The 12,942-nt window shown below is 33.8% G+C and overlaps 1 pseudogene; it reads right to left on the bottom strand.

The window, feature by feature from the left end:
- The window catches only part of LOC130221515 (dedicator of cytokinesis protein 7-like), a 128,455-nt pseudogene that overhangs the window by 11,639 nt on the left and 103,874 nt on the right, over positions 1–12,942 (bottom strand).

Below are 12,942 nucleotides of genomic sequence, written 5' to 3'. Positions count from 1 at the left end.
TACATTGTTGCAATTTTAGAAACATGCTGTCATTAAAAAAATGAATCAACCTTTTGATGCAGTTTTTCCTTTTTGCATTTTTTTATACATTTTTTTTCATTTTTGATGCATTTTTTTATGATATATTTGTGATTGGTTTTCTGTTGATTTATCGCAGAATCACTGATATCGTGATTGAAGCAACAGTGCACGGCACAGCAGCAAAACGCTTCATAAACTTGGTGATAAAAAATAAGCTTCTGATTTATACATTTGTTTCAAATTTCTTATTACACAGCCATTAACTATGGATGGTAAATACACTGCAAAAATAAATTTTCTTTCTTCTTTTTTTGTCTAGTCCAAATATCTAAAAAAAATTTAACCAATAAACATTTTCTAGACAGATTTTTTGTCAAAATTATGTGCGTTTTTTTTCTTCATAAAAAAAAGCTCAATAATCTGCCAATTAGAGTAAATAAAAGAATATTGTTTTTGTTTTAAATAAGATTATTTTACTTATCTCATTGGCAGATTAATTTGTTTACTTTACAGAAAAAAATTCACTTAATTTATAATTATTTATGAAAACTGCATTTTGGCTATATGCTATTGGCTACTTCCAACTGTTTTTGTTTCTGTCAACATTAATTACAGCTTAGATTAATGTTTTGTGTCTAACTGTTTAGTTTTGTGGCAAGTAGTCATATAAAAAGTGGGATCAATAGGCAGTTGATCAATAGGCAGTTGTTTCTGCAGTATAATATTTGGAATTGTCTTTAAACATATTTTATGATACAAGTAACACAACTACAGCAAATAAAATCGATAATGCATGTTTTAAATTTACAGTGTGCGAATAATCAAGGATCAACGATAATTTGTCACATTGTTTGCACCAAGGGGGCCCCAACTAAAATCCTGCTTAGGGCCCCCTGAAGGCTTGGGCCGGCCCTGCACTAAAGTACAAAAGTGAAGAATTGATGTTATTTATTACTTGATTATTCAAGCTACCTCACAGAAGTGCTCTGTTTGTTAACAGAGTTAATGAATGTTAAAATAAGGTGAATTAAATGAAACATAAGGAACATCCTGGATCTGTTTCTTTGCTCTTCTTTGTTCTTTTTTTTAATGTATTATAAAACTATCGGATTTGGTTTCAGTATTGGTAGATACTTCAAATCAAATAACTCAGACTCGGACTTGAGGGCAAAAAAAATAAATAATCAGGACATCCCTACTTACCGCATTTCAGAAAAACGCTCGTCCACACTATACAGCATAAAATGCATAATATGTGACCACTCACCCTCAATAGGTATGCACATATTTTGCTAGCATCGATATTAACCATCTGCCAGTTGCATAATGGTCATATGAGAGGGGCTGGATGAATCAGAAAAAGATGTTCAATAGTCAGGTAGACCGATCAGAGAGTGACTGTGAATAGCTGATGCTTCGTTTTCAAAAGTTTGCAATTTAGGCCATTTATTTTGATACAGAACACCAGAGTCCCCAAACTAAAAAACAACAACAAAAACATGTAAACATCTCCGTAATGTAATCAGTCAGCTGTGAAAGTGTGGTGATGACTGAAAACTCATTTTGTACCCTATTTACCTGTAGTGTCTAGCTTTAACCTGAAAGCATGGTTCCCACACGCTCATGAACAGCAGAGTCAAGTACTTTCAAGGACTTTTTATAGCACCATTAATTTTAAATGAAGCACTTTTGTGATTCCTACCCCAGCATATGTAGCACCATGAAAGCCCTTACAGTAGTTATCATTTCATTTAATATTTACATTAAAAATGTCAGTAAATTTAGATTTTTTTGACCGTTTTAAAAAGTCACGTTCAGAGAATTTTAAAGGGGTGGTCCAGAGTGTATTTTTAAGGCTTGGTCGTGTTTTTAAGATGCAAAGCAATCTGTGCTCATACTACATTTGTAAAAAAAAATCAAGTTATTGTTCCATTTATCTTACTTTGATTATATACAGCTACTCTGCTAACATGAAAACAACTGTCATATTTCCTAGTTCCTCCGAAATGATTGGTCAGCTAACATAATGTGCTGTGATTTGCGGATCGGCTACACATCACCAGGAAAAGCATCACACCTCTAATAGCATGTGCTGTGCCTAGGCTGTGTAAATACTGTCAGTCAGAGTAGCTGTTAGCTAGGGCACGATTCTGGCAAAAATGTGAATCACGATTTTTTTTTTTTGGTTTAAAATCAAGATCACCATTTTCTCACGATTCTGTAAATGTAAAATAAAGGTTAATATGATTAGCCTATTATTATTGTTAATTCTCAAACATATGGTATAACAACAATAATAATATTAGGCCTATGTGTATATCTACTGTTGCTTAAAATGCTCAATTTTGTACAGTCATTATGGTGGACTTGAACAGACTTTCAATATATCCTGTTTGTTAATTTACAGTAAAATTATGACATCAGAATATAACTATTCATAATTCTGATGTTGATTTATTATGTTTAAGACATGTTCTTGTTATCTGTTATTGACAATATTGTTAGATCATTAGTTTTCACTGGTAAAATTAGAATTTTGTCATTATAAGATTCCATCTTGCATTATATTCCATATTATATATAAGCTAGGGTTGTTATACTGACAAATCAAGTGCAAATTAAACCTCCCGCGTGGCCCTCAAACGATTGTGCAACAAACTGAACCTTATTTAGAACTTTATTACCTGTTATTTACAGCCTATGCAGGTAGTGTCCACTAAAGTGGGCGTCATGCGTGCATGCGCTCATTCTCGGAAGTACACAAACAGCTCACACACCACGCGGTCAGCTCATGTGTGATTTCGCGGCAACGAATACATAATTACATAAAGACAGAGATGACATTTTGGCGTGAATTATACCTTATAAATACAGTGTGCGACATTTTTAACGCCATTTGAAGGTGTCAATGTTGCTGTGAAAACGTGCAACTGCCTTCATGTTTCTCTCCTGACCTTGAAAATATAATTGGCTAAATTGTAGAAAAGCTGAATTAAGATTGTATGTAGGGTCGAATCGTGATCTTTTTTCGATTAATCGTGCAGCCCTACTGTTAGCAATATCTGTTTGAGCCTGAATCTGACAGAAAATGAAGAGAACACAGCTAAACCTCATGTCTGCTCTCTAAAATAAAATCTGACAAGTGTCTTTCAAATATATTAGAGTTATAAGCATGTGTAAGTAATATGAAGCGTTCACATATTTTACGAGTTCGCTATTTGAGATGTAGAACACAAGGAAAGCAGCCGCATAGAGACACACTGTAGCACTTGTGAAAACTGTGAGTGTTTACAGCGGTTGAATGGATAAATATGCACTTGTAGTTAAATTGTTAGGGGTGCCAAACAGCATTTCCTGTTGTTTACGTCCTTGATACAATATACCATTAACGCTAGAAACTGTGTATGTAATAGATAAATTTTAACAAATAAAAATACTTACAAGTTGTGGCTCACAATCCAAAGCTTCGTCTATTATGGCTGGAACTGCTCCTTCTTTTAGGAGTTTTAGCCGAATCCAAGACTGAACTGGAAGAGATTCTGGAAGCTGTCCTTTGACAAATGCTAGCTATGTTTTTTATAATTCTCTGGCACATAATTAAAATTAAACTGTAAACACTTCTCTCTTTGTGTCCAGTCTTTTGGAAGGCCAAATACAGAAACAGAAGAAGCTATGTGGAAATAGCAGCGTTTGGACGGCATTTTAGCTTTCTCTGCTACATTACAGCATTACAGTGTCTCTGGCCACACCCCTTCGCTGCGCGTGGTGAATGCGCGTAACCTGAAGCGCTTGTGATCTCACTAACCCGGATGTATATTTTGTAGTTCCCAACCTTTGTGTTCGCTGTAGGCTTTGCTAAGCTAACTCTGTAAAAGCCAATGTCTCCCTTTGCTTTATTTGTTTACTTTACTGTATTTGTCAGTGTTATTGTACAAGATTTAAATGTAAGATTTGTAATTTAAGAATTTCTTAGATTTTTCATTCTGTTTTTGACAATTCAGTTTGTTTTTAAGTTCTTTTCCATGCCTTGTTTGCATATGTCTAAAATTGAAGTGCTTTTAAGATTTTCAAGATGTTACCTGATTCACAGTAGTGCCAACACAACCTTGCAGCACCATCTGGAGCATCTTTGGGTCAGCAGGGTCCTGATGGGTGGCAAAGGCCAGTTCCTGAGTTTTCTTTTGCATGTCCTCGATGGCCACCTCCATTGGCATTAGAATAATCTGGAGTGAAAATACGGTTAGAAAGATTATACAAATTAGCACCTGACGACTCTCTGACTGAGAAAAGCATCCCGCACCTCCTCTTTGTGGATGACGTTGATGCGGGTCTTGATGTAGGGAAAAGCGTGTGAGGTGGTGAGGATGGTTTTGCGCTTGTACTGCTCGTGCAGGTCTCCATGAGCCCGACCGTCCAGCGTGAATGGCGTACAGTACATGAAGGTGCGCAGGTTGTAGTTCTTGTCAAAGTACGTGATGCGCTCCTTCAGCTCGTAGGTGTCGAAGAAAGGCTCCACGTATGTGATCTGAAGATACGCCTGGTCGAACACAAACAGCAGAGTTCGACATGTAGAGCACATGTGCAAAACTCTGCCTGCTAGAACAGCAACTGCTATAAGTTTTAGAGGTCTGAACATCAATATGTAGCAGGCAGGTTTTGTTTACTAAAACTGTTACTAATTAATTGTGAACATTGCCTACTGTTTGAGAAAAGTCTAATAAAAAGAACCTGTGTGAAATTTCTAAAACTTAAGCAATACTGAAAAATACTGGAAAGTTAAAGTCAAACAAACAAAAAAAACATAATAATAAATATTAATAATAATGTTTGGTTTTGATAATATTTTAGTCAAATGTTTGAGATAAATCTCCTCATGTTTTCCAAAAATTTTGCTTGATATAATATATATATATATATATATATATATATATATATATATATATATATATATATATATATATATATATATATATATATATATATATATATTTTTTTTTTTTTTTAAACTTGCACATGCTGCTAACCATCTACCCTTTTATGAAATATAAATATGAAAGTAATGCCTTTACTGTCAATTTTTAACAATTGAATGCATCATTGCAAAATGCAAGTACTTCTAAGTGTAGTGTATTACACTGTATATACTAAAATATAATAGCTTTTGACTCATGGTTACTTTAAATATTTAAGACTCTAATGTTTGCGATTAAAAATGAGGTCTTTATGAAATTTATGAAAGTTAAACTTGATGTTCCAGTATTACTTTTAGAAAATGTAGCATTTTTTGTATGTATATTTTGTATGTATACAATAACGGTTCAAAATTTAGTAGCCCAAATTTATATGTTAGGGAAAAATACAAAATTAAATTTTCAAAAATAGCAAAAATCAAGAGAAACAAAAAATATATAAAATTTTGTTGAAATGTTGTAGTTTGTAAATCTTTTTTTTTTGCAATATTTTGCTTGAATTTAATTGTATTATATTTCAATTTTTAAATATGTTTGGTGACTAAAATATTATTTTAATGAATCTCTTTTGTTTAAATGCACCAAAATACATTGCTTATAATCACTGAGAAATGGAAAGTAATATTAATTTTCAAAATGGGGTGTACTCAATTATGCTGAGCACTGTATAATATAGAATATATAAACCATTTAATACAGCAGTATAAAAAAACAACAATAATAATAATATATAATATAATCTATAAATATAATAAAATAATAGTGCAATAAATCTAATTTAAGGTATAGAACTATAAAGAACACTAAAATAACACTGAAATGAACATAGAATAATCTTTGTTTGATAAAAAGTCTTCTGTCCTGCACTAGTGTTCATACCTTATTGGGGTCCAGTTTGTTCTTGTCAACAGGATTGGAGTCTTTGATAATCGCCACCACTTCATCACCAAATCTTTCAGAGTAAAACTCCTACAAAGAGAATCAGCATAAACTTACAAATTATTATATTAAAAGCATAATTTAAAGATGCGTAGAGTCATTAAGTAAACTATTTGGTAGACCAAAGACAGGGTTATTAAAAAAATGTAAATATTACTTATAAAAATATATTATATAAAAAAAACATTAAATTACACTACTTGAAATAAATGTTAACTGAATAAATAAATAATAAATAAATAAACAATTCAAACTTACTAAACACTTCAAGGTCACACTTTATTTTGACGGTTTTGTTTGATGAATTTGAGTTACATTGCATCTACATGCAAACTAATTCTCATTAGATTATAAGTAGACTTTCAGGTTGGGATTAGGGTTAGTGTAAGTTGACATGTACTTGCAAAGTTTTTCTATAGCCAGTTAAATGTCTGTTGAAGGAGCAGTCTCAACAGATATTAAGCAGACAGTCTACTAATACTCAAATGGACCATCAAAATAAAGTGTTACCCACCTCAATAGTTCAAGATTGGACTATATATCATTTCTCAGAATTCAACATAAAAAGTAAAGAGGATTTCTTTAAAAACAAAAAAACGTTTTTAGATGTAAGCACAACAAAATACACGCTTTAAATAACAAAAAAAAACAAAAACATATTCCATGCCCAGAAATAAATTACCATATTTATATATCACTAATATTTATTATTATCATAATTATCAAAAGTACATTCACTGTCATTATTAATCATACAAATACTAGTATTGAAAATTTAATAAGATACAAATGATAAAAGGTCTTGTGCCTGAATGCTTTAAACTCAAAGTCAAGTGCTACTTTGGGCTTTTCACTCGGATTTTGCCTACCCAAATTCAAAAGCTTCCCAAATCCACATGCGGAAGTGTAAATGCAAAAGTTTGGTATCATTAATCATTTTAAAGAAAACCCTTTGAATTTTCATAAAACACTGATGAAAGTGATTAAAATAATAGTATTTGTTATCTGTGTTATAATAAACCCCTCCAAAAAAAAAGGCACTTTTTTGTAAACTCACATTTAAAAGTGTACCTTTTAGGTTCTGTGTGGTCTAAGTTGCTGTAATTCATTTTGTTGGTTCCAGCTCATGTCAGTAATCATAGGAAAAAAGAAAAATGTCTCTATCATAATCTATGCAAAAGTTATTCTATTTCAACTGATGAGAGAACAGAACCACTTATAAGGGTATTGGGTCAGTACAGACCTTTACAATTTAAAGAATGCGGAAGTAAAGGACGTCACGGACCTGTTACCTGATCCCAGAGTTTAGTTAAACTCTCATGATCATTAATAAAATATAAGTCATTAGTATTTTTTATTATTATATAATCATTTGTTTTATGTTCAATCCACTTACATTTGTAAAAACAATTAAGTCAACTTAATTGATTTGTGTTGGGACAACATGAAGGAATTGTGTGAAAGCCAACATTTTTTTTTCAGAGTAGTTAATGTTAGTTAATCTCCTAAACTCTGGGATCCGGTACCAGATCGGTGACGTCATTTACTTCCGTATTCTTTAAATTTCGAAGGTCTGTACTTCCTCAATACCCCCATAATTGGTTCCATTCTCTCATCAGTTGGAATAGAATAACTTATGCATAGGATATGATAGAGATGTTTTTCTTTTTCCTATGATTACTGACATATGCAGGAACCAACAAAATTAATTACAGCAACCTAGACCATACAAAACCTAAAAGATACACTTTCAAATTTGAGTTTACAAAAAAAAAAAGCTATTATTTGTTATAACAAAGACAACATATACAATTATTTTAATCATTTTCAACAGTGTTTATGAAATTATTTTAAACTTTTGCATTACACCTCTGCATGTGGATTTGGGAAGCTTTAAATTTGGGTAGGCAAAATCCAGGCGGAAACCCCAAAATAGCAGTTGACTTAAGGAGGTTTAATGTATTTACTAACATGAACAATACAGTTTACTACAGTAATTTTTAATGTTAACATTAGTTATTGAAAATAAAGTTGTTCATTGTTAGTTTATGTTACTTACAGTGCATTGAATAATATTAACTAGCATTTTAAATAAATGTGAACCATAATTAACAAATGCTCTACAAGCATAGTTCATACTTAGTTCACGTTAACAGATACATTAACTATGTTAACTAATGAAACCTTATTGTAAAGTGTGACCAATCATTCTTTTTTTATTAGCGATAACAACAATAAAAATATATATTTTATTATCAAAACAGCAAGGCTCATTATCATCCCTCAAATAAACTAATGTACCTCCAGTCTATGTGAGATCTCGGCCAGTTTAGTGATGGACGGCTCTTTATAGACAAACTCCTGCTCATCTAGATCTCCAAAGCGGCACCCATAGAAGCCCACACGAAAGTAGGTGCCGAACATCCTCTACGACCTGAACATTGAGGTCACATGTAGAGAAAAGATAGAAGTCACATAAAAGCCTAAATAACAGCATTTTAGCCTATTTCACACACAACAAGCCCCAGGACACCACATTAATGCCATGGAGGGTTATGATGATGGCTTTCTGACTTCTGCCATTGTTGTAAAATGACCTTACATAAGTGTGTCAGAGATGGCCTGAAATTTGTGTTGGGCAACCGAGTTCATGTTCACTCACCAGAAAAACAGACAGACCGCACAGGAGGAGTCAGATGGAGAAATAAAAGGAGATAAAGAGCAGACACAGTTAGTTTCTGAGGAGGAGAAAATTCCTTCGGACATAAACTGCAACATGTGGTAGAGAAATAAATATACAGTGTGATTGATCAACCTTACCTCCCATCCTGAGCTCTGCATGTGTGTGTGTGTTTGTGTGGAAGCACGGCAGGAGACACATCAGCACCGACAAGACACAGAGACAAGACATCCATCACACATCTAAACCACACACACTGCAATAACACAGCCCCAAGGCAGAGGTCAGCTGTTGATGTCTCTGGGCCAGACAGACCTCAGGACAGGCTGTTTCCACATCATTTACAGCTCTCATCATGCAGAACAGTCAATTACAATATATCAATTACTTTTATAGGCATGGCTGCATTACGTTCTAAACCAAATAAATTAACTAACGATGACAAAAATATCTAATTTCATTTCATTTAACACAATGTATTTTATGGAAAATAAGTCACATTAGCTATGCTTCCATCCACCTATTTTCATGCGTATTTTGATTATGCACATAAAAAAAACATGTGCGCATAACTGAGAAGGATTTTATTGAATAAGAAGATGCGCATAATCTATAATGGAAACACTTTTACCGAACAAATTCCAGTATTCGCATTAAAAGGTCATGTGATTTTGTTATAAGAGATCATGTGGGTGATAAAATGTGTGTTAATGGACAAACCAGCAGGCTGAGCACATTGTAAAGCATCTGAAATGTTGTTTTGGTCATTCTAACCATTCTTAACCGTTTCAGTATAAGTGTTATTATAATACTAATTACCTCCAGAACTATGCCGAGTTCAGACTGCATGGTTTCAAAGTCACAGATGTTTTCACACTGCATGACTATCAGGGGTAGGGTTCAGTCGCTGCAGTGTTTACACTGTAGAATGGATCAGCGACAGAGAATCACAGACAACTTTGTCTTGATGCAAAAACTACATTTCATAACACAAATGCATGCAAGAAATGACATGGAAACAGCGAGCAGTCACGTAGTATATCTTTGTTATTAACTACATAATGATAAAGAAGCCTTTAGTGGGGGTTAGAAATGTTCTTATTTTGCTCTCCTGGCTTTTGAAGGGAATTAGCAATTTTTCCTCCTTTCAACTTTTTTCTTTTTTCGACCCGGTTGTGGTATTGCTCAGATGACATGTCAAACAGACACGGGTGCTCCTGCCAAATTTACACTAGTTTTTCCTTCATTTCTTGGGTCCAAATAGACTAAAAAGAAGCCCTTTTAACTTCACCCTCAACATCAGGCTGGCTTGTCGAAATCCACACTAGTGGATGCTGCTCTCATCGTGGGTTGTAGGTGATCGCCGATCAGAACACAATTCACCCGGCATGATTGAATCGCCGACAGCTCCAGATATTTAGCAAGCAAAAACTCATGGGGGTCGTCGACTCATCGGCGATGATCTCAGATCGCGTCTTCAATCGTTCACACTGTGTGATTATTACTCACGTGAACGAGCAGCGATTTTGCCTGTGATTTCAGGCATTTGTAGGCGATTTCTCAAAACCTGTCGATGAGTCAAACTTGGGGCTAAAATCATGCAGTCTGAACTCGACATTAGTCGGTTTATGAACGGGAAATAAAAATACAACAATTGGTGGTCTGTGCACACATATATTATCATGCTAATAATGTCGGGAAGGAAATAGAAAGTGTGGGATCATCCCTTCCACATCTACTCCATCCGAGCACATTTCCTTTAAGGCTAGTTTCATTGTTAATAAGACTGAGCTCACTTGTTCTAGCAACATATAGGCAAACTTGTGTTGCTTTCTCATAATATGAATTTTTTTGTTTGGACTTACCTAATTGCAATAACACAATTTAATTTTAAACTAAAATTTGTCATTTAAAACAATTATGAGTGGGCCATAATATAATATTTATATTTATATAAATATCATATTTATATAACATATAATATACTGTATGTATATATACACATACAGTTGAATTCTGAATTATTAGCCCCCTTTGAAATTTTTTTCTTTTTAAATATTTCCCAAATGATGTTTTATAGAGCAAGGACATTTTCACAGTATGTCTAATAATATTTTTTCTTCTGGAGAAAGTCTTATTTGTTTAATTTCGACTAGAATAAAAGCAGTTTTTAATTTTTTAAAAAGCCATTTTAAAGTAAAAAATATTAGCCCCTTTAAGCAAATTTTTTTTCGAGAGTCTACAGAACAAACCATCGCTATACAATAACTTGCCTAATTAACCTAACCTGCCTAGTTAACCCAATTAACCTAGTTAAGCCTTTAAATGTCACTTTAAGCTGTATAGAAGTGTCTTGACAAATATCTAGTCAAATATTATTTACTGTCATCATGGCAAAGATAAAAGAAATCAGTTATCAGAAATGAGTTATTAAAACTATTATGTGTAGAAATGTGTTGAAAAAAATCTTCTATTTGTTAAACAGAAATTGGGGAAAAAATAAACAAAGGGGCTAATAATTCAAGGAGGGCTAATAATTCTAACTTCAACTGTATATTTTTCATATATTGCAGTAGCGCAGATTTCCATATGCGGGACCAGCTGCTGCTTTCATATCTGGCTTGATCACAAGTTTGCAAGTTTGATCTTCAGACTTTAAAAATGTTTTAATTACTAATCCTGAGTGGCTTTTTCGTCTATTTATCATGAATGCAATGCAAATGTTTACATGAATAGAAAGTTGTTTTCTGCTGAAGTTATGCAGTAATTAGATTAACATTCTCTCTGCTTGCATTACATGTCAGTTGTAAAACGAATTATATTCAACAAAAAAAAACATTTTACAAGTATGTTAAAAAATAACTGATTCATATTCTTATATTATTTCTTTCAAACACCATGTCATGCTGGTTGGCACTGTTCATTAATCATACATCGGCCAATAAACAGCTTTCACCCCTCCTCCACCCGCGGTTCTCGTGTTTTAAGTACACAAGAGAGTTTTGCAACTGTACCATCACCAAATGCAGTTGCAAGTGTTTTTGAATAATGTAATTGTGTGCAAATTAAGAGATTCAGCTTTTCACATCTGTCAATTTCAACTTACAATGACAAATATGACAAGTTCTCACATTCAGATTTCGCAAGCTTTCGAGTTCTGTTACTGATTTACCTTCAAAAGAGTCCTTTTCTGCTGAAGTTACGCAAAATTTAGATAGACCTTCCGTATACTTGCAGCGCATCAGATACTGGCTCCCTGCTGTGGTTTTGTGTGGAGCATTCAAGAGTTTGTGGATTTTTGCTCCAATATCTACAACTTATGGGTTATACCAGTATTTCTCAACCATATTTCTGGAGAACGACCAGCACTGCACATTTCCATGTCTCCTTAACCAAAGACACCTGATTTAGACAATCAGCTCTGAAAGACTGAAAGACCTGTAATTGGTGTGACAGACAAAGGAGACATCCAAAACATGCAGTGTTGGTCCTTCAGGAACGTGGTTGAGAAACACTGGGTCATACAACATACAGGTTTATACAGGTTCAATATTAAAGCCATATTCAGATGTTTAACCACAGATTCTTGAGTCACAAACCTGATTGTACACTTTGTTAAATGCAATCCTGCAGTTTGCCATGCACTGAGGCCAGCTTCTTAAAGTCTCTGTTGGCCTCATGAATGGGACAGAGAATCTTATAAACCTCATTTATGGCCTCGTACATTGCAGCCTGGAGGAGAGACAGAAAGAGTTAGCCTTGGCTGTACTGATATTAATAATCCCTCAAAAATGCGTGGCGCTGACTTCGATGTCCTCAAGGTTTTCCATGAGTGACATGACGTGAGCTCTTACCATGTTAAACGAGGCCAGCTGCCTGCTCCAGCAGTCCCACGATGGCCAGCTCACTGAAGTATTTTCCTGAACAGATGCCCTCCTCTCCGGGGACAAAATGTCATCAGACACCGCAGACTCCTCCAGAACGTCTCGACGAAATACTCTGTGAAATACAATTAAAGTGTCTGAGATGCCTAAAAAAATGTAACACAACACAAATTTCATAATGATTGATTCAGTTCAATAAGGCGTTACAAATTTTATATTGAACAAATATGAAGAAAAATACATATATAAGCATAATATAAGTAAAAAAATATATTCTATTGAAAATGTTCCGACATTTGCATTTTCAATTTATTATTCTCGTTATATATGTGTAACCACTATAAACAATGTACTATAGGGCTGGGCGATAACATCTCAATATTTATGACCTAACACCATTGTAAATATCGATAAAAAAAAGTTTGGTATAAGTTTGGGTATGAAGGCT

The sequence above is a fragment of the Danio aesculapii genome, chromosome 3 (genome assembly GCF_903798145.1).
Source record: "Danio aesculapii chromosome 3, fDanAes4.1, whole genome shotgun sequence".
Lineage (NCBI taxonomy): Eukaryota > Metazoa > Chordata > Actinopteri > Cypriniformes > Danionidae > Danio > Danio aesculapii.
This window is presented reverse-complemented; position numbering and strand designations above follow the sequence as displayed.